The sequence below is a fragment of the Macaca thibetana genome, chromosome 5 (genome assembly GCF_024542745.1).
Source record: "Macaca thibetana thibetana isolate TM-01 chromosome 5, ASM2454274v1, whole genome shotgun sequence".
Lineage (NCBI taxonomy): Eukaryota > Metazoa > Chordata > Mammalia > Primates > Cercopithecidae > Macaca > Macaca thibetana.
The window spans coordinates 119,644,398-119,664,215 of record NC_065582.1 but is presented as its reverse complement, the minus strand read 5'-3'; positions in this window follow the sequence as shown (position 1 = coordinate 119,664,215).

The following is a 19,818-nucleotide window of genomic DNA, read 5'->3' as shown; positions in this document are numbered from 1 at the left end:
TCATCTTCCTTATTTCTCTCTGTCTCCCTCTCTCTCTCTCTCTCTCTCTCTCTCTCACACACACACACACACACACACACACGCCACACACATCCACACAGACACATGCACAGGTAGGTATATGTATTTGTGACAGACCTGGTGAGTTATTTTCTTTCGATTGAAAGGAAATAGGCAGAATGCTAGTGTGAGGGATGAGAGAAAGAGGAAGAAATACCCTGATGAACATCTTCTCCCTTACTCTCTGTTTCAGTCACGCTGTTCATTTTTAATTTCCTCCTATCAGTAAGTTTCCAACTTTTTGGTTTTAGGGCTCCTTTTCTTCATTATCTAGGATGCCAATGAGCTTTTGTTCTTATGTGTTATATCTATCGTTGCTTACAATAATTGGAAATGAAAATTTAAAACTTCAAAAAGTGTTCCTTTATTAATTTATTAAGTGTAACATTATTGGGTTATTACATATTAAGAGACCAATAATAATAATAATAATGATAAACTATATATTCCTACATAAGAAAATTAGTAAAAAGAATAGCTCTGTTTTACATTTCTGCAAACTTCTTTAATGGGTGGCTTAATGAATCACAACTGGATTCTCATATCTGCTCTGTATTTAATTTGTTGCAGTATCACATTTCATGTTGCCCCTGGCAAATTCTATAGTATACCTGTAAGAGAATCATAGTGAAAAGTGAAAGAAACATCTTATATTATCATGACTCTCCTTTTGACTATTTTCATAGGGGCTCTGACTACATTTTGAAAACTGTTATCTAATATGCTTCATCTTGCCACAGGGCCTTTTCATATGCTCTTATTTTGGGGACAATTTTTTCTTTTCTCCCAATTTTTCTTCTTTTCTCAGCTTGAAGATACTTACCTTTGGCAGTTTTCTCTGATTCCTTCTAAAAGGCCATATTCTGTTACATTAGGCTTTCATAATTCTGGGTACCTTCTGCTTAAACCATTTGTCTTAGTTCTATATATGTCTGTACAATTATTTGTCTGTCTTTCTCACAGGGCTAAAAATTTCAAGAAAATAAGACTGTGCCTCACCATTATATCTCCAGGATGGAGCATAGCATATGGTTTATATTGACACTGAGGAATTGTTGAATAATAAATAGATTAATAATCTCAATAATGTAGTAGAGTTTCCATTGACCCTACATTAATACATTACCAATATTAATCAATAGGACCTCTGTTTTCTCTTAAGACCAGGAGATAGAAAATTATAACCATTATTCTTTCTGTTTCACAACAAAATAAGGAGAAAGCAAGTGATCAAGTTAAAGCATGAAAGATTTGAGTTAAAAAATAATTTCTTTTTTAAAATTAAAATTTTTTTTTATTTTTTATTTTACTTTAAGATCTGGGATACATGTGCAGAACATGCAGGTTTGTTACATAGGTATACATGTACCATGGTGGTTTGCTGCACCCATCAACCCGTCGTCTAGGTTTTAGGCCCTGCATGCATTAGGTATTCAGGCCCTAGTGTGTGATGTCCCCCTCCCTGTGTCCATGTGTTCTCATTGTTCAACTCCCACTTATGAGTGAGACTATGCGGTGTTTGGTTTTCTGTTCCTGTGTCAGTTTGCTGAGAATGATGAATTCCAGTTTCATCCATGTCCTTGCAAGGGACAGGAACTCATTCTAAAAAAAAATTTCTTGACATTTAGTTTCTATTTTAAACCAAAATTTCGAGATGGTTATTAAGAGCTGGTTAGCTGGTAGTCATTAGGATATTTTAGTAATCAGATGTCAAGCATCTGGTTCCCTCTAGATAACAGAAACTACCAGCTAATAGGTGGACTATCACCTTGACATCCAGGTGACTGGTGAGATAATTTAACATCTGCATTTTTAGTGTTGAGTAGAACCTGTTCATTAGACAGAAGGATCAGTAAAGATATTTTGTTATGAGGCTTTCTATTAAAAATGTTAGGAAGACAATTTCAGTAATTTTTAAAATTTCTTGAAATTTTATGGGTATATAAAAATGTCACTTTTTAAGGCTGAGCACGGTGGCTCACACCTGTAATTCCAGCACTTTGGGAGGCCAAAGTGAGTGGGTCACCTGAGGTCAGGAGTTCAACATCAACCTGGCCAACATGGGGAAACCCCATCTCTACTAAAAACACAAAATTAGCCGGGGATGGTGGTGCACGCCTGTAATCCCAGCTACTTGGGAGGCTGAGGCAGGAGAATTGCTTGAATGCAAGTGGTGGAGGTTGCAGTGAGCCGAGGTCATGCCATCATACTCTAGCTTGGGTGACAAGAGCAAGACTCCATGTTAAAAAAAATGCATTTTTATACTAAAAAACTAAGATAGAAAGGTTACATGTATAGTCAATGGAATGTGTAGATTTTTGAATTAAGGGTAAAATTTTGTATTGGTTTTAGGGCAAAATGGGGTTCTGGATTCTTGGTATTTGGTGGATTCTATGATTACTTACATGGCAAGATCTGGGTCTACCTCATTTTGATTCCCAATCCCTAGTCCAGTGCTTGGACACATGGAGGTGCTTAATCTGAAAGAATAAGTTGGTTCCTCAAGCAAACTCCTTTTTTTCTCCACTTACTTCTTCTCCAGTAACTGAACTAAACTGAATTATTTGTTGTATATGTGTTGTTTGAGTAACATTGGTTGTTTAACGTCAGGTTTACAATTGATTTTATTTAATGTTTAGGATTATACTGATAATCCTGTTCCCTTATTGTTTTCTGTTAGAGATGGAGGGACAGTTCATCTTTGTGGCTAAGTAGAAATTACTAATGTTGTCTGTTGGAGATTTCAAGGACATTTTCATTTTTATGTTCCCCAGTTATTATGTCAATCCAGCAGGCAGTCATATACTTTGCCCCTTCAGGTATGAAATGACAGCTGCTGTAGAGGCACAGCTTGGTCACTGTTCACACAATGGAGGAGAAGCTAATCACCATTTGAAAGCAATTGGCTGACATTTGACCAGAGAGTTAATTAAAGAGAAACTGTTGAGACAAGGATTATACTTGCTTTTAAAAATTTTGCCTGTACGACTTGGAGTTTACATCATTAAGAATAAGAACAAAAAGTTAAATTTCGTAAATTCTAATAAATTCTGTTTACTTAACTTTTAGGAATGTCTTGGTCTGAATTTACTTTGTTTCCTGTGCTTTTAATGCACTCCAATTGGAAAATGATATTAGACTGTTCAATGTCATTTGCCTTTTTTACAGTTGCAGGAGTATTTTTTTTTTTTTTTTTTAAGTTTCAGCTTTTCATGCTTCTTTAGAATGAATTTTGTCTTTCTCCCAAGGCCTAATATCCAAAGTCACTGGATAAAAGACACTATAAAATCTTTCCTGGGGGGTTTTAAGTCTTTGTAATTTTAAATTCATTGACTAATTGAGTGCCATTGAGCTCTCAATCTTCAGAGGGACTTCTTTTCATTTAATGGTCTTGCTTTCATTGAGATAAAGACATCTATTTTTAAAACACCTTTAATGCCAAATGAAATTGAAATTATTAATTGAATTGTTCTGTGTTTCCCTGTGCAGAGGATTTTCTAATCCTATACCCAGTCATTTGTGTGCATAGAAAGAAACAGAAAAGAGGTTAGTGGGAATGATCCACATTTTGGAATTAATGTATTCTTTTTGTAAATATGGTAGCTATAATTTCAAGGTCAGCTTATGGGCAAATAACGCTTTTGCAATAATATGTTTCCTAGGCATAAAATTCATATCTTCATAATACTGTTATCTCATTTGATTTTGGAGAGAGAAGAGTGTTATATAATATAGTGTAGCAGATCTGTCTCCAGGTCAATCTTCCAAAGTTCAGCTCTCAACACCATACTTTTTTAGCCAAGTGACTTTGCATGAGTTACTTAGCTCCAAGATGCATCATTTTCTTCATGTCTAATATGATAGTAATATAATAATGATACAAATAATAATAATAATGCCTATCTCATTGGATGTTGTGAAATTTCAGTGAATTGTTCTAAGAATTAAGTAAATGCTTTGAACAGACCTGGTCCAGATTTAGAACTATAAATTATCATCATCATCATTATTAACATCATCATTTAAGATTTCAGGCTGATAGGTGACCATCAACAGTGGACTGGATAAAGAAAATATGGTACATATATACCATGGAATGCTATCCAGTCATAGAAAAGAACGAAATCATGTCATTTGCAGCAACATGGATGCAGCTGGAGGACATTATTCTAAGTGAATTAATGTAGTAACAGAAAACCAAGTACTACATGTTCTCTTATAACTAGGGACTAAACATTAGCTACACATGGACACAAAGATAGGAACAATAGGTACTAGAAACTCCAAAAATGGCTAAAGAGGAAGGGAGGAAAGGCCAGAAAAACTATTGAGTACCATGATCAGTACTTGGGTGATGGGATCAGTTGTATCCCAAACATCAACATCACAGAATTTGTCTATGTAACAAATCTGCACATGTACCCCCTAAATCTATAAAAAATTGAAATTACTTTTTAAAAAAATTCATTTTGAACTCAGCATCATGCAATATACCCTTGTAACGAACCTACACAAGCACCCCCGAATCTAAAAAATAAAATAATTTAGTTTGGAATACGATCACAGCTATAGTTCTTAAACCTCAGATCTCTACATGGTTAGGATAGAGACTGATGTCTGTTCAATTCAATATAAATCAACAACAGGATGCCGTTAGCAAAGTTCCTAGCCAGGAGGGTAAATTGCGAGGCATAAGTTAGTCCAGGCTCTCCCTTTCCTCTTCGTTGGTCATCAGTTTATATAACCCAGTTTTAGCCAGTGAGATGTAAAAGGAAATTTTATGGGGATCTTCTGGGAAATCTATATTTTTTTCTCTTTTGAATGACAGAGCTCATTTGTCCTCTTCCTTCTTTCCTGCTTTGGATGCTGTGATATGAAGATATAATAGTTACTGGTGTGGCAGCCATCTTGTGACCTTGAGGCTACAAGCCTGAGGCAAAATCTTGTATTCTGAGAGTGACAAAATAGAAAAAAAAAAAAAAAAAGAAACTTGATGGTAATTTTGAATATGGGGCTATCTCTAGATTTGTTCACAATAAATATGTTTAAAGTTTAATTTACTATTAGTAAAGTTTTCTCAATTGTAGCCGAAAACATCTTAACTGATACTTCAGCTATGCATTCTTTTGGTTACAAATGACAAAAGCCCAACTCAAACTGGGGAATTTATTCAGGCATCGAGGGTAGCTCATGGAGTCAAAGGAATTGCAACAGGAACACAATGGCACTAAGGACCCGAGATATGGAAACTAGGTTCTTGAACATCATTGCACACTCTCCCTCTCCATTTTTCCTCTCTGCCTTTTTCTGTGTCATCTTCATTTATTCCTATTGAAGATGAACTTTCTCCTGGTGGCATGGGTGTTCATTGAAAAAACAAAACAAAACAAAACATCACACAAAAAAACAGAAGAATCTCTCTTAGCTCCTGTTTAACATAAAGCTAGGAAAGAATGCTAATTTCTTATACCAATTGCTTCAGCAAGGGGAGAAGATTGGATCAGCCAACTGCACTGCTTTGACCAGAAGAGTGGGGCTCTTTCTGGTAGACCAATTGAGATAACACCCATACACTGGGTGGATAATTTCTGTAGGACAGGCAGCCATTCCTGTTAATTTCTAGTATAAGTATGTAAGAGATGTGAAAAATATTTCCCTGTGACCATTCAGGTAATGATTCAAATTAGTTTTGATGTTTTTCCTACTAGAATTGTTCTTTATTTCTATGGGCTAGTTTGAACCTGTGTGTTTGTGACCGAAAGAGGCTCAGAACCTGACGTATTGTGAGAAGTTGTCCTTCAGAACTTACCAGTGTACCTCCTATTCTCATTTCATAGAGGCTGCTTGCTCTGTGGGCTACACTAACTGGGATTTGAAAAGGGTCAACAGTCACATTATGTCTCAAAACTTCTTGGGCTCTTGGTGGAGCCTACTAATGTCAGGTTTAAGCTCCAGAGAAAGAATTCTCCCTCTTTATCACATGTGTTTCTGGGAAGCCTTTTATAAATGTTCAAGAGAACCACACAGCATTCTCTGAGTGCCACTCTCTGCTGAACACAGCTGCTGGCTTCTCTGTGCCTGCTGGGGGACCTCGATGCTGCTGAACTCTGCCTCCACCACTAAGAGTGCTGTCTCTGAGACACTGCTGATCCCCTGCTCATGGCATGGCAGTTATCTCCTTTGTCTCTCACTGCTGCCACTGCCACATATATGCTGAAGGCTCCAAAGCTACTCAGTGACCAGTGGAAAGTGGAGGGATGCCTCTGTCCCCTCTCGGCGTGACACTGTTAAGGACTTTCCCAAACCTCAATATCTTGCAGAAGTTTTAATGACAGAGTTGGGTCTTCTTATTTCTTATCGTATAACTTGCCTCTTTCTCTTCATAGCCCCACTGCATGGCAGCTAGACTTGAAGACCATGTGTGAGGCTGCACCAGGACAAAGCGTGTGCCAAAGACTAGAATCCTCTCCTTCCATTTCCCAGAAGAAGAATTTGCTGATTAGCCTAGCTTGTGCTCTTGACATTTTTCCTCTTGGCCTGAGATATTTCCTAGGAGGTTCTTCAGTTTTGAATGAATGTAGATTTCTGTCTTGCTTATTCCACCCGCCACTTTACCCTAAATGCTCAGACTTGTCTGATCGGACAGCTGTGTACCAATAGGCCTGTTGAAAGGACAGACACCATTTCAGAAAAATGAGACTTCCATAGGATTCCCAACTCTTTATTTTGTCAAGTATGGCATTAAAAAAAGCAGCCAAAAATACTCTTACTACTACTGTTTATTATTTCCATTATTTCAGAAATGAAAGATATTTTCAAACTAAAAATTAAAAGAATTGTTTAAAGAAAAAAATTTTCTTTTTCAAAGACATACAATTGAAATGTTATACCTATGGACACAAAAATTTAGCAGTACCTAAACCAGACTGTACGTCATAATATACATATATTCACATAGTTTTCAGACATAATCTCTAGCAATGTTGATTCTAGATTGAGGATCTATAAACAGTATTTACAAAGCTCTCCAGGTGATTCTAATGCAGTCAGTCAGATTAGTATCTGGAGTGTTTTTCTCTTTTTCTTTTATTTTCCTTGTTTTTTTTCATGAGGTAGTGAGAAAATCAATTGCAGATCAGTAATGGTCTATAGCCTGGCTCTTGGGACCCAGCTGGCTCAAATAAAATCTGGAACTCTAGTCATATAAGATTTTCCTGAGATGCCCGTATGCTTTCTTTCGTCCCTAGAAGAAGTACCAAGTGGTAAAATGTTACACATAGGAAAATTATGTGACATCGATCCAGGTCCAGCGTGACATGTACACATTAACTGATGACGAAGGCCTGTCAATTGGTAGTGACTGCTAGAATGTCATGCTGAAATTGATGCAAAAGATGAGTCCAAGCACAGAAGCAGCAAATGTCATGATGGATTAGCAGTGTCTCTTGCAGAGTAGATGAAAGGTGTAGTGGCATATTTGCCACTTATAGTCTGGCTCCATGTAGATTTACACATAACGGTTGAGAAAATATTAGTGGTTTTAAGTGCTCGATCATTCTCCTCATTATAGTACAATAATAGTCCATTTGCAACTGTAGTAGAATAATGCCTGAAAGTCTGTCATCTCAAGAGTCTTTGTTCATTAAGAAGTCATTTAATCTGTATCCAAGTTCCATTTACTGCATTTAAATTGAGGCTATACTATTGTGTCACATCTGCGTGGCCATAAAGGTACCTTGCAGTTTATTGAATGCACATTTCATTGGATATTTGTTATATGACAGTTCCTCACAGTGAGGTTAGGGAGAAAGTATACCGTTCTTACCTGCCTAGAACTTAATCTACTGGGGGAAGTACATATTAAATGATAATTTTAAAAATTTGTACAATGCACTCCAGAAACAGAGAAGTAAAAGATTAACTCTGAATTTTAAATGAAGAAGAAAGAGAAATAGTGTATTTTAGTTGAAAAATTGATAAAAATTTAGAGTAAGTTGTTTCAAAGAAAAAGCTTTGTAGAACCCAGGATGAGTTAGTGAGTATGATCACTGAATGTTTACTTCAACAAGACAACATATAACTTTATTTATAGCATATCATGGTGTTTACTTACATTTGACTAACTTATATTTATGTAGAACCCTTCCCCTCAATAGATTATAAAGTAATAAGACAACTATGAAAATAGGACTTTAGGAGAATGGCCAGAATGTTCAGATTTTAATCTTTGAACCCCTATGTGTTAACAGTGTGACCTTGGCAATTTAATTGGCTAGCCGTAAGTAGAAAGCTGAAACTGGATCCTTTCCTTACTCCTTATACGAAAATTAATTCAAGATGGATTAGAGACTTAAATGTTAGACCTAATACCATAAAAATCCTAGAGGAAAACCTAGGTAGTACCATTCAGGACATAGGCATGGGCAAAGATTTCATGTCTAAAACACCAAAAGCAACGGCAGCAAAAGCCAAAATTGACAAATGGGATCTCATTAAACTAAAGAGCTTCTGCACAGCAAAAGACACTACCATCAGAGTGAACAGGCAACCTACAGAATGGGAAAAAATTTTTGCAATCTACTCATCTGACAAAGGGCTAATATCCAGAACCTACAAAGAACTCAAACAAATTTACAAGAAAAAAACAAACAACCCCATCAAAAAGTGGGCAAAGGACATGAACAGACATTTCTCAAAAGAAGACATTCATACAGCCAACAGACACATGAAAAAATGCTCATCATCACTGGCCATCAGAGAAATGCAAATCAAAACCACAATGAGATACCATCTCACACCAGTTAGAATGGCAATCATTAAAAAGTCAGGAAACAACAGGTGCTGGAGAGGATGTGGAGAAATAGGAACACTTTTACACTGTTGGTGGGATTGTAAACTAGTTCAACCATTATGGAAAACAGTATGGCGATTCCTCAAGGATCTAGAACTAGATGTACCATATGACCCAGCCATCCCATTACTGGGTATATACCCAAAGGATTATAAATTATGCTACTATAAAGACACATGCACACGTATGTTTATTGCAGCACTATTCACAATAGCAAAGACTTGGAATCAACCCAAATGTCCATCAGTGACAGATTGGATTAAGAAAATGTGGCACATATACACCATGGAATACTATGCAGCCATAAAAAAGGATGAGTTTGAGTCCTTTGTAGGGACTTGGATGCAGCTGGAATCCATCATTCTTAGCAAACTATCACAAGAACAGAAAACCAAACACCGCATGTTCTCACTCATAGGTGGGAACTGAACAATGAGATCACTCGGACTCAGGAAGGGGAACATCACACACCGGGGCCTATCATGGGGAGGGGGGAGGGGGGAGGGATTGCATTGGGAGTTATACCTGATGTAAATGACGAGTTGATGGGTGCAGCACAGCAACATGGCACAAGTATACATATGTAACAAACCTGCACGTTATGCACATGTACCCTACAACTTAAAGTATAATAATAATAAATAAATTAAAAAAAAAAAAAAAAAAAAAAAAAAAAAAAAAAAAAAAGAAAAATCCTTTCTAATTCCAAATCTGCAAAATGATGTTACTATTACTAACTACCACATTACATTGCTGTGAATATTAAAGGAGGTAATATATGTAAAAGTGCTTAGCACAGTGCCTGGCACTTGGTAAATGCTCAGTAAGTGTTAACTATTACTAATATTATTGTGTGGCTTTGAATTCTGATTATCTCCATGGATCACAGTAGACAAGCAGTTAGCATTTGTTGTTTGTGTCGAAATTCAGGATTTTTCCTTTCTTTTCCTGATCAGTTCACCCTGGAATGTGTGCTGTGTGCCTGACACCACTCAAGACTCGCTCTCATTCCCAGCAAATTCCTTACAATCTTGTCTTCTGAGTCCACTTCCACAACTCTTCAGTTCTTTCCACATACTTTCCCATGGTATTTTAGGCAGAATGGAGTATGAAGCTTTACTAAAATGGCTTTAATCGTTAACAGTTTGATCACTAGGAAGGAGCAGTGATGATGAACTTACTGGGGAGATGAAATGACACATGCAATATTTACATAATGTGAGACCAAGTAGCTGTGAATATGACAGTGTGTTCTATCACTGTATTAGTCTATTTTTGCACTGCTATAAAGAAATACCTGAGACTGGGTAATTTGTAAAGGAAGAGGTTTAATTGACTCATAGTTTCACATGGTTGGGGAGGCCTCAGGAAACTTACAATCATGGCAGAAGGCATAGGGGAACTAAGCTCGGACCTTCTCACGTGCTGGCAGAAGAGAAAAAAAAGTGGGTGTGTGTAGGAGGAAATGTCAAACCCTTATAAAATCACCAGATCTCGTGAGAATTCACTCATTATCATGAAAACAGCATGAAAGAAACTGTCCCCTAATCCAATCACTTCCTTCCCTTGACATGTAGGGATTACAGATCTGTTGCTCAACCTGTGGGGATTACAATTTGAGATGAAATTTGGGTGGTGACACAGAGTCAGACTACATCAATCACATAATACTATATGTTCTCTTTATGATACTTAAGACAATTTTATGTAACTTTGCTTTTTATTTATCTCCACTATTAGAAATAAATTCTGACAGTGAATTTATACTCTTAGAAAATAAAATACATAAAAGAATATATTGTATTTGTTTTGTTCTTCATTGTTTCTGTAACATCTAGCAAAGTGACCCTTGCATAGTAAGGACTCAATATACATTTGTTAAAGGAAAGAAAAATAAACTAGCTGTGAAATGGACTTTGTGACTGTTTTTCTTGGGGAGGTTATGATTATATTGAAGAAATTTGAATCAAAGTACTTCTTTGAATATCTGGTTTTTTTTTGTTGGTTTTGGGGTGTGTGTGTGTGTGTGTGTGTGTGTGTGTGTGTGTGTGTGTGTATTTATGATACCCAGGAATCACTTTCTATTGAACAAATTTCTGGATTTCTGAAGACTAGTTTTATAAGTGACAATATGGCCAGGTCAAAAGCTTATTTTAAAACTTGTAGTGTTTCTGGAAAATAATTTTGAGTTTAATGAAAATATCACATAAAGTATAAAGCTAAATAAAATTAATACCATATACTCCTGGAGTCCTACATCTTATCCAGATTTATATGCCAATGATTCCAGCATTTGGTACATTTTATTGCTGTATACTTTTAGTGCTATCTGACTTCATCTATATTAATGTGTTAGATAAAAAGTAAAGCAAAAAATAATAAGATATGATTCATATTAAACATTGTAGCACCACTCATTTTACCTAAATCTTGGGAGTAAAAGTTCCTACAGGAAAGATGTCTAAGCTTTTCAAATTATATCTATAAACAGAATAGGAGCCTCAAATAGCATTTATCTCTAAGTCTGAGTTATAACTTACTTCATTGCTCCCTAAACACCAAATTTTCCGTTATAGATATAGGACATATGCTCTTTCAGCTCAGTCTGCCATGGAGCTCAAGTGTGGCACATTTACACCGACAGCTTTTTGGGGAGAAAAAAATAGCATGGGGAGCAGTGAAATCTCCCAGTAGATGAGGTTCGTGATACAAATGTTGAGGGTCTCAGATTTCAGAAAGTAATAATTCCGCTCATTTTTATTAGAAGAAGGACACACAAGCATAGCAACGTGTGGTAAATCAGCATCTCTGCCTCTTTACCAGCATTTATAATCAGCATTAATGGTGGCAACTGTCATGGGGATTACGGCTGCTTTATTTCAAGGGAGTCTAAGATGCAGAGCATAGCACAAGTGTTTTATAAACATATATTTTTATAGTCAGCCATTTGGGTTTGGAGCGATGACAAACAATCCCTAGGGGGACTTAAAGAGGGAGAGGGAAGTAATGAAGGCAGAAAGGAGGTGGGGAAAATGGTTTCATTTATTGGATGTAGAAATTTGAATGTTAGTTACAGTCCACATTGCTGTAAGCTATGTTGAGATAACCTAAGTTGCCAAAATTATTACATTGATCAGCTATCCTGGGATTGAAAAAGCCACATTCTGACCACGGCCATGTGACGTTTAGTTCCCATTACAAATCAGTGTGGGCCTCCAGAGTGTAGTTGGTTTAACTATGTTTGTGATTATTTTGTGAAAGATAAAATCCCCTATCTGACGCTTCCCAGAACTTCCAGCTCTTATGTGAGGTTTACAAAGTCATAGAAAGGAGATAATCTCTACCATCTTTTTTCTAGTGTGTTCTGTATGTTTGATAAGGTGAGCTAATGTATACGGCTATGGCCCAAAAGGCACCCAAAGCGAACTGTGCTCCTATTGAATAGTCACAGTACCATTAGATAAAAAGGGAGCTTTCAGACAGCGTCTGACTTAAAAACATTTTATAGATGGATCCGGATGTAAAAAGAAAGCATAAACATTTCTGTCCTATTCTTATCTTGTCTTACTATTAGACTTGCAGCTATAGAAGCCATTATGATAATGTGAGCTTAGAAAATTTGTTGGTGCAGAAATTGAGGAAAGAAAAACTGCATGGAGGATCTGACCTTCAGCCTTATATAGCTGTTTTTTGTTGTTGTTGTTTATTTATTATTATTTTGTTTTGACAGTGTCTCACTCCCGTTACCTAGGCTGGAGTGCAGTGGTGTGATCTCGGCTCACCACACCCTCAACCTCCTGGGCTTAAGCAGTCCCCCAACCTCAGCCTCCCAAGTAGGTGGTACTACAGGTATGCACCACCATGCCTGGCTAATTTGTTTATATAGAGATGGGTCTCCCGATGTTTCCCAGGCTGATTTCAACCCCCTGGGCTCAAGTGGTCCACTTTCCTTGGCCTCCCAAAGTGCTGGGATTAGAGCCATGAGTCACTGTGCCCAGTTATATAGCTATCTTTATAGTAAAACTCTTGGCCTTAAAAACTTTTGTTTTTCCTTCATTCCCACATTGCCTGAAAATTTCTTGTGTTTATTTATTTATTCATTAACAAATACTTAGTATTTTGTGTGCCAAGAGCTCTACTAGATTTTTAGGTATTCATGAGTGAACGAGATGTAAACAGTTTCTGTTCTCACGTAATTCAGGTGGAGGTGACATAATTGGACAGACAAGGGGGAGCTAAGTGCTGGAAAAACATGTGGCAAGAACAACTCACTCAGTCTAGAGAGATCAGAGAGGGCTTCCAAGATGAAGCCAATAACTAAAGAATGAATAGGAGTTACATTTCACATCAAATGGCTTTCATAAGATAATGTATATGAAATAACTTGTAAGTTGCAAAGCATTATGCAAAAAGTATATTTTATTATTGGTCTTCTTGTAATCAGGTAATCTTAAAATAACTAATATGCAGGGATAAGTATTGTGGTAGCAATACCAATACTGTTATTGGGATAGAAAGCATCTCATTTGCAGCTACATTTTCCACATTCAGGTAAAAGACATAATTTCTACAACTAGTGTTCTGTAATCCTTTGAAAACCTGGCTTACTTAAATTTGGAGACACAGCTAGCTAGACTTTTACCATTAAGAGAGGCTAGATAAACAGCTTCTGTACCGGAGTGGATCCAAGGATATTACCAAGAATGACCATTGCTTGCCTGCTGCTGATCCTGGGGAAGGTGATTTTAGTGTGATAGGGAGTCAGAAAACCTGGGTTCTTATTCTGACATATCAATTAAATAGGCAAATGGCTAAAGACAAGTCACTTAATTTCATTTGGTCACATTTTCCTCATCTGTGAAATGGTGATCTCTAAAGGACTAAATAATCTATCATTGACTTTCCAGGGCAGCTTCATGCTAATGTTGTCCCCAAATCATTTGCTGGCAACTGCTTTCTTGATTTCCTATTAAGAAACAGGAAGAGGAGACGGTGTGCAGTGGCTCACGTCTCTAATCCCAGCACTCTGGGAGCCTGAGGCGGACAGATCACGAGGTCAGGAGTTTCAGACGAGCCTGGTCAAGGTGAAACCCTGTCCGTACTAAACATACAAAAATTGGCCAGGCCTGGTGGCAGGCACCTGTAATCCGAGCTACTCAGGAGGCTGCAGCAGGCGAATTGCTTGAATCCGGGAGGCGGAGGTTGCAGTGAGCCAAGATTGCACCACTGCACTATAGCCTGGGCAACAGAGCAAGACTCCATCTCAAAAAAAAGAAAAGAAATAGGGAGAGAATAAGAAACAGAAATATAATATGTCTATTAGGAACATATTCTAGTGTATATGTGCACCAGTATGTATAAATGTGGACTGTCAAATTGCTAAATTACAAATATCTTCAGAAGGAAAAATGTTCTAAAAAATGTCAATGCACCATTTTCCTCCTTTTACATATTTATTTTAACAATTCCTTTTGTTCCAGATGCAGGTAAGAATATTTTCAGAAGGAACTAATATGCAGCATACGTAGGAATATATGTGAACTGAAGCTCATATAATACAAGACTGTTGAATTTAATGCATAGTAATGTTGATGTATATCAGTGACCAAAATAGATCACAAATACTTTATATAATGGAAAGCAATGGTAGGTAAATGTCGATTGACATTTTAGCTATCCGATGAGAATGAGGATGTTCCAATGTTCTATTTGCACAATTCAGAGCTTTCTCCTTAAAGTTAGACTATTGGTCTACATTTTCACTTACAAAACTATCTCAGATAATAGCAGCACCACGGAGAAGGAATACAAATAAGTCTTAAAACAAAACAAAGCAAAACAAAGCTGTTGTTCATATTCTATCAAACTACAGAGATATTCACAGATGCTGAAACAGTATATATATTTTTTATTTTTTAGGAAAGAAAGTCTTGCTATGTTGCCCAGACTGGTCTCGAACTCCAGGACTCAAGAGACCCTCACATAGCTGAGACTACCACTTGTTCCACCGCACCTGAAACAATAACTTTGACAATATGTTCTTTTCCGAAATTTGATGGTGACATTGTCCCCTATCTGTCTTCTTGTGTGTCCACAGTCATCACTTTCAGTTTAGAGGACAGTGGAACATGTGAGAGAACACACCAAGACAGATGCCTGACCAATGAGCTAACACAAAGAAGATTTGTGTAATATTTTCCTTATGAAAGCTGATTTCTGGGCTTTATCTGTCCTGGCAAAGAGAATCAGACTGCTGGATGACATTTATTTTTATTAAAATTGAGCAAACAGCATTCATAAGTTGATGCATACGCTGCTGATGCATCCGTGTAAAACAAATAAACAGTGAGTCAGAGAACAGGCTGTAAAAGCAACAGCAAAAAATCCTTCATGGCCCTTACTTTCCTATGGCAATCAAACAACAAGCTGATGCCAACTGTCGCCTCTCTGGATTTATGAAAATCCTTAGGGGAGGAAAGAAATCACACATTTTTCTCTCTTCACTTACTCTTGTGCTAGTACTGTCAACATTTGCCTTTGATTCTGTATTATTGGCCTTATTTTTATTACTTTTTACTATTGGCAAAGAATATTATCAATACTGATCATAGAAATTAAATAGGTACTTGTATATTGTTTTGGTAATATAGAACTTCTTTTTGTCATTCATTTTTCAGTGGAGAAAAATAAGATGTTCTTGTTTACTGGCTATTGATATTAAGTCCATGCCTTAAAACACACACACACACGCGCACACACACACACACGTGCACACACACAGCAGAAAACCGAACATTAGGGTTCAGGATACCAGGCTCAGTGATGTCTTTCAGTACAAGTATCCCTGAGGTGGAGACCATACTAGGCTGCCTCGATCTGCATTTTTCAGAAATTGATGGCTCACTTTTGCATCCTTCTGCAGGAATTTTCCTGTTTAGGCCAAAGAATACCTCCTTACCTTAGTTGTTGACCCCTTTTCAGGGGAAGCCCTAATCTATGACTGGTCAGTGGGAGAAGTACAAACACCCTTTAAAGGGTGGTGACTGCCTTGCTCTTCCAGAGGGCCCTGTTTACTCTTGTCTTTGTGTTTCTTTACAAAATATTTTCTTTTCTTTCTGTATAATTCTATCACTTCTAAAATATTTAACTCAGCTTCTATCTCTTTCATGAAGTTTTCTTTTTAAAAAAATTTGACTTTTAACTTCAGGGGTACAAATGCAGGTTTGTTGTATAGGTAAACTTGTGTCATGGAGGTTTTGTCCATCAGTGTTTTGTACAGAGGTTTTGTACAGAGTGTTTTGTCACTTAGGTATTAAGCCTAGTACCCATTAGTTCTTTTTCCTGATCCTCTTCCTCCTCCTACCCTCCACCGTCCAATAGGCCCCCGTGTCTGTTATTCCTCTCTATGTGTCCATGTGTTCTTATCATTTAGCTCACACGTATAAGTGAGAACATGTGGCATTTAGTTTTCGGCTCCTGCGTTAGTTTTCTAAGGATAATGGCCTCCAGCTCCATCCATGTTCTGGGAAATGACATGATCTTGTTCTTTTTCGTGGCTGCAAAGTATTCCATGGTATATATATACTGCATTTCCTTTATTCAGTCTACCATTGATGGACATTTAGGTTTATTCCATGTCTTTGCTATTGTGAACAGTGTTGCAATGAACATGCATGTGTATGTGCCTTTATGATAGAACAATTTCTATTCCTTTGAGTATATACCCAGTAATGGGACTGCTTGGTGAAATCGTATTTCTGCTTTTAGGTCTTTGAGGAATTGCCATACTGTCTTCCACAATGGTTGAAGTAATTTACACTTCCACTAACAGTGTAGAAGTATCCCTTTTTCTCAACAATCTTGCTAGCTCCTGTTTTTTTTTTTTAATTTTTAAAATAGCCATTCTGACTGGCATGAGATGGTATCTCATTGTGGTTTTCATTTGCATTTCTTTAATGATCAGTGATACTCAACATTTTTTCATATGATTGTTGGCCGCATGTATTCTTCTTTTGAAAGTTTCTGTTCATGTCCTTTGCCCATTTTTTAATGGAGTAATTTTTCTCTTGTAAATTTTTTGAAGTTCCTTATACATATTTAGACCTTTGTCATATGCGTGTTTTGCAAAAATTTCTCCCATTCTGTAGGTTGTCTGTTGAGTCTGTTGATAGTTTACTTTGCTGTGCAGAAGCTCTTTAGTTTAATTAGATCCCGTTTGTCAATTTTTACTTTTGTTGCATTTGCTTTTGGTGTCTTTGTCATAAAATCTTTGTCTGTTTCTATGTCCAGAATAGTATTGTCTAGGTTGTCTTCCTGGGTTTACATAGTTTTGGATTTTACATTTAAGTCTTTAATCCATTTTGAGTTAATTTCTGTATATGCTGTAAGGAAGGGGCTCAGTTTCAATCTTGTGCATATGGCTAGTCAGTTATCCCAGCACCATCTATTGAATAGGAAATCCTTTTCCCATTGCTAGTTTTTGTCAGGTGTGTTGAAGATCAGATAGTTTCAGATGTGTGGCCTTATTTCTGGATTCTCTATCCTGTTCCATTGATCTATGTGTCTGTTTTTGTCCCTGTAGTACCATGCTGTTTTGGTTACTATAGTCCTGTAGTGTAGAAGTTTCCTTTGACAACTCTAACACACACTGATTTCTTACTTCCTATTATATGTATAGTATCCAATCGCCTACATTTGCTTAAATGCTTTTCAATATACAAAGTATCTTCACATATCTACTCTGATCGAACTTTTAAAACCACTCCCTGGTTTGGTAAAAAAAGAATGGTTATTTTTTTATTCCCACTTTACAGTAGAGAAGTCCAGTGGTGAGAAAGAATGAGTATTTGCCCAGGTCATCTTGCTGCATATGGCGGGCCTAGGATTCAAATCTGTGTGTGATAGCTCCACACTCAGTGTTCTTGCTGCTTAACAGTGCTGCCTTCTCAGGGTACATTTATTGCTGTGTCACTTACTTAAATTATATACACAGTGTTGATTTGGGCTTCTTGTTTGTCACTGTAAAATTTCCCCTCTGTATCCAAAAGATATAGTTAGACCTTCATGTTCTTTGACTCATGGTTCTGCTGAGAATATTGGCATTTCTGGTTTAGAAGAAACATTTGTTGGGTCCCTGGAACATACCTTCACCCCATTTTTCAAAAGCACAGAGGGTCCGCAGGAAGGTACAATTGGTACAATGTCTACATTATTTGGGTGATAGATACACTAAAAGTGTAGACTTAACCATTATGCAATATAGACATGTAACAAAATTGCATTTGTACCCCTTAAATTCCTATGAATAAAATCAAAACATTTTATGAGGTGGATTTAGAAAAATCGCGCTTCTACCCCTGGGTTCTCTTTCCTGTTCCCCCTCTATCACTATGAATAACAATATTTAATAAGTTTTTATTTTTATAAATATAAGCAAATAAACACACATATTCTCACATAAAGAAAACAATATTCATACTCTTTTGCACTTCGTGTTTTCACTTACTGTGTCTAGGAGATAATTTTATATTCACATATAGGAATCTATTTTATTCTTGTTTTTATTGCATAGTATTCTATTGTGTGAATGCATTAGTTTATTGAGCTGGTTCCTTGCTGATAGATACTTTGGTTATTTGTAAACTTTTGCTATTATACATATTTTTGCAATAAATAACCTTATTCACAAATTATTTCACATTTTTCTTTCAGTGTATATGTAAGATAAATTTCTAGAAGTAGAAACGTCAAAAAGTATATGCATCTGCAGTTTTTCTATATGTTGTCAAATTATCATCTCAGTGGTTGTTTCAGTTTGCATTCCTATCAAAATTTATGAGTTTCCATTCCTAACATTCTCCCTAATATGTATTATAATGAAGCTTTTAGATTTTGCCAATCTAATAGGTGAGTGGTATTTTCTTATAGTTTTGCTTTTAATTTCTCTTATTAAGTTAGATTGACCATTTTTTGTTGTTTTTAAGAGTCATTTAAAATTCTTGTTCTGTGAACTACCTTTGTATCTTTTGCCTATACTTCTGTTGAATTACAGGTCTTTTTCTATGGGGGTTTTTGGAGCTCTTTTGTTATTAGTTATTCTGACCCTGTGATATAAGTTACAAATAATTTCTCCAAGTTTTAAATTTACATTTTGACTTTGTTTACAATGCTTTTGCTGAGCAGAATACTTTTTAACAATTAGTCAGTGGTTTATTCTTTTTTCTTGAATTACAACTAGATATTGAAGTAGTTGGGAAGGTTTCCCTAATCCTGGATTGAAAAAGGCATTCATCCATTTCTTTTTCCACTTTATAAAAATGTTATGTTTTATATTTGATCCTTTTGAAATTTAACCTGGTGTGTGATGTGAGGTGCAAATTCAATTTTATCATTAGCCAAAGGGCTTTTCAGTTATCGTCAAACAAATTATTAAAAAGTTTACCAGATACTTTTTAGTCACACTAGAAATTTACCAGGTTATTTTCTTTTTTTTCTTTCTTTCTTTTCTTTTTTTTTTTGAGATGGAGTCTTGCTCTGTCACCAGGCTGGAGCGCAGTGGCACGATCTCGGCCCACTGCAACCGCTGACTCCCTGGTTCAAGCCATTCTCCTGCCTCAGCCTCCCAAGTAACTGGGATTATAGGCATGTGACACCACGCCCAGCTAATTTTTGTATTTTTAGTAGAGACGGGATTTCACTGTGTTGGCCAGGATGGTCTTGATCTCCTGACTACATGATCTGCCTGGCTCAGCCTCCCAAAGTGCTGGGATTACAGAAATTTACCAGGTATTTCTAGTGACATTACAGTTTGAGAATATAGGTTATAAGGATATGAAAGCCATTTTAGAAGAGTGAAACACTCTGGCATATATATGCAAGCTTTCCAGATATAGGTAATAAATTTGCAT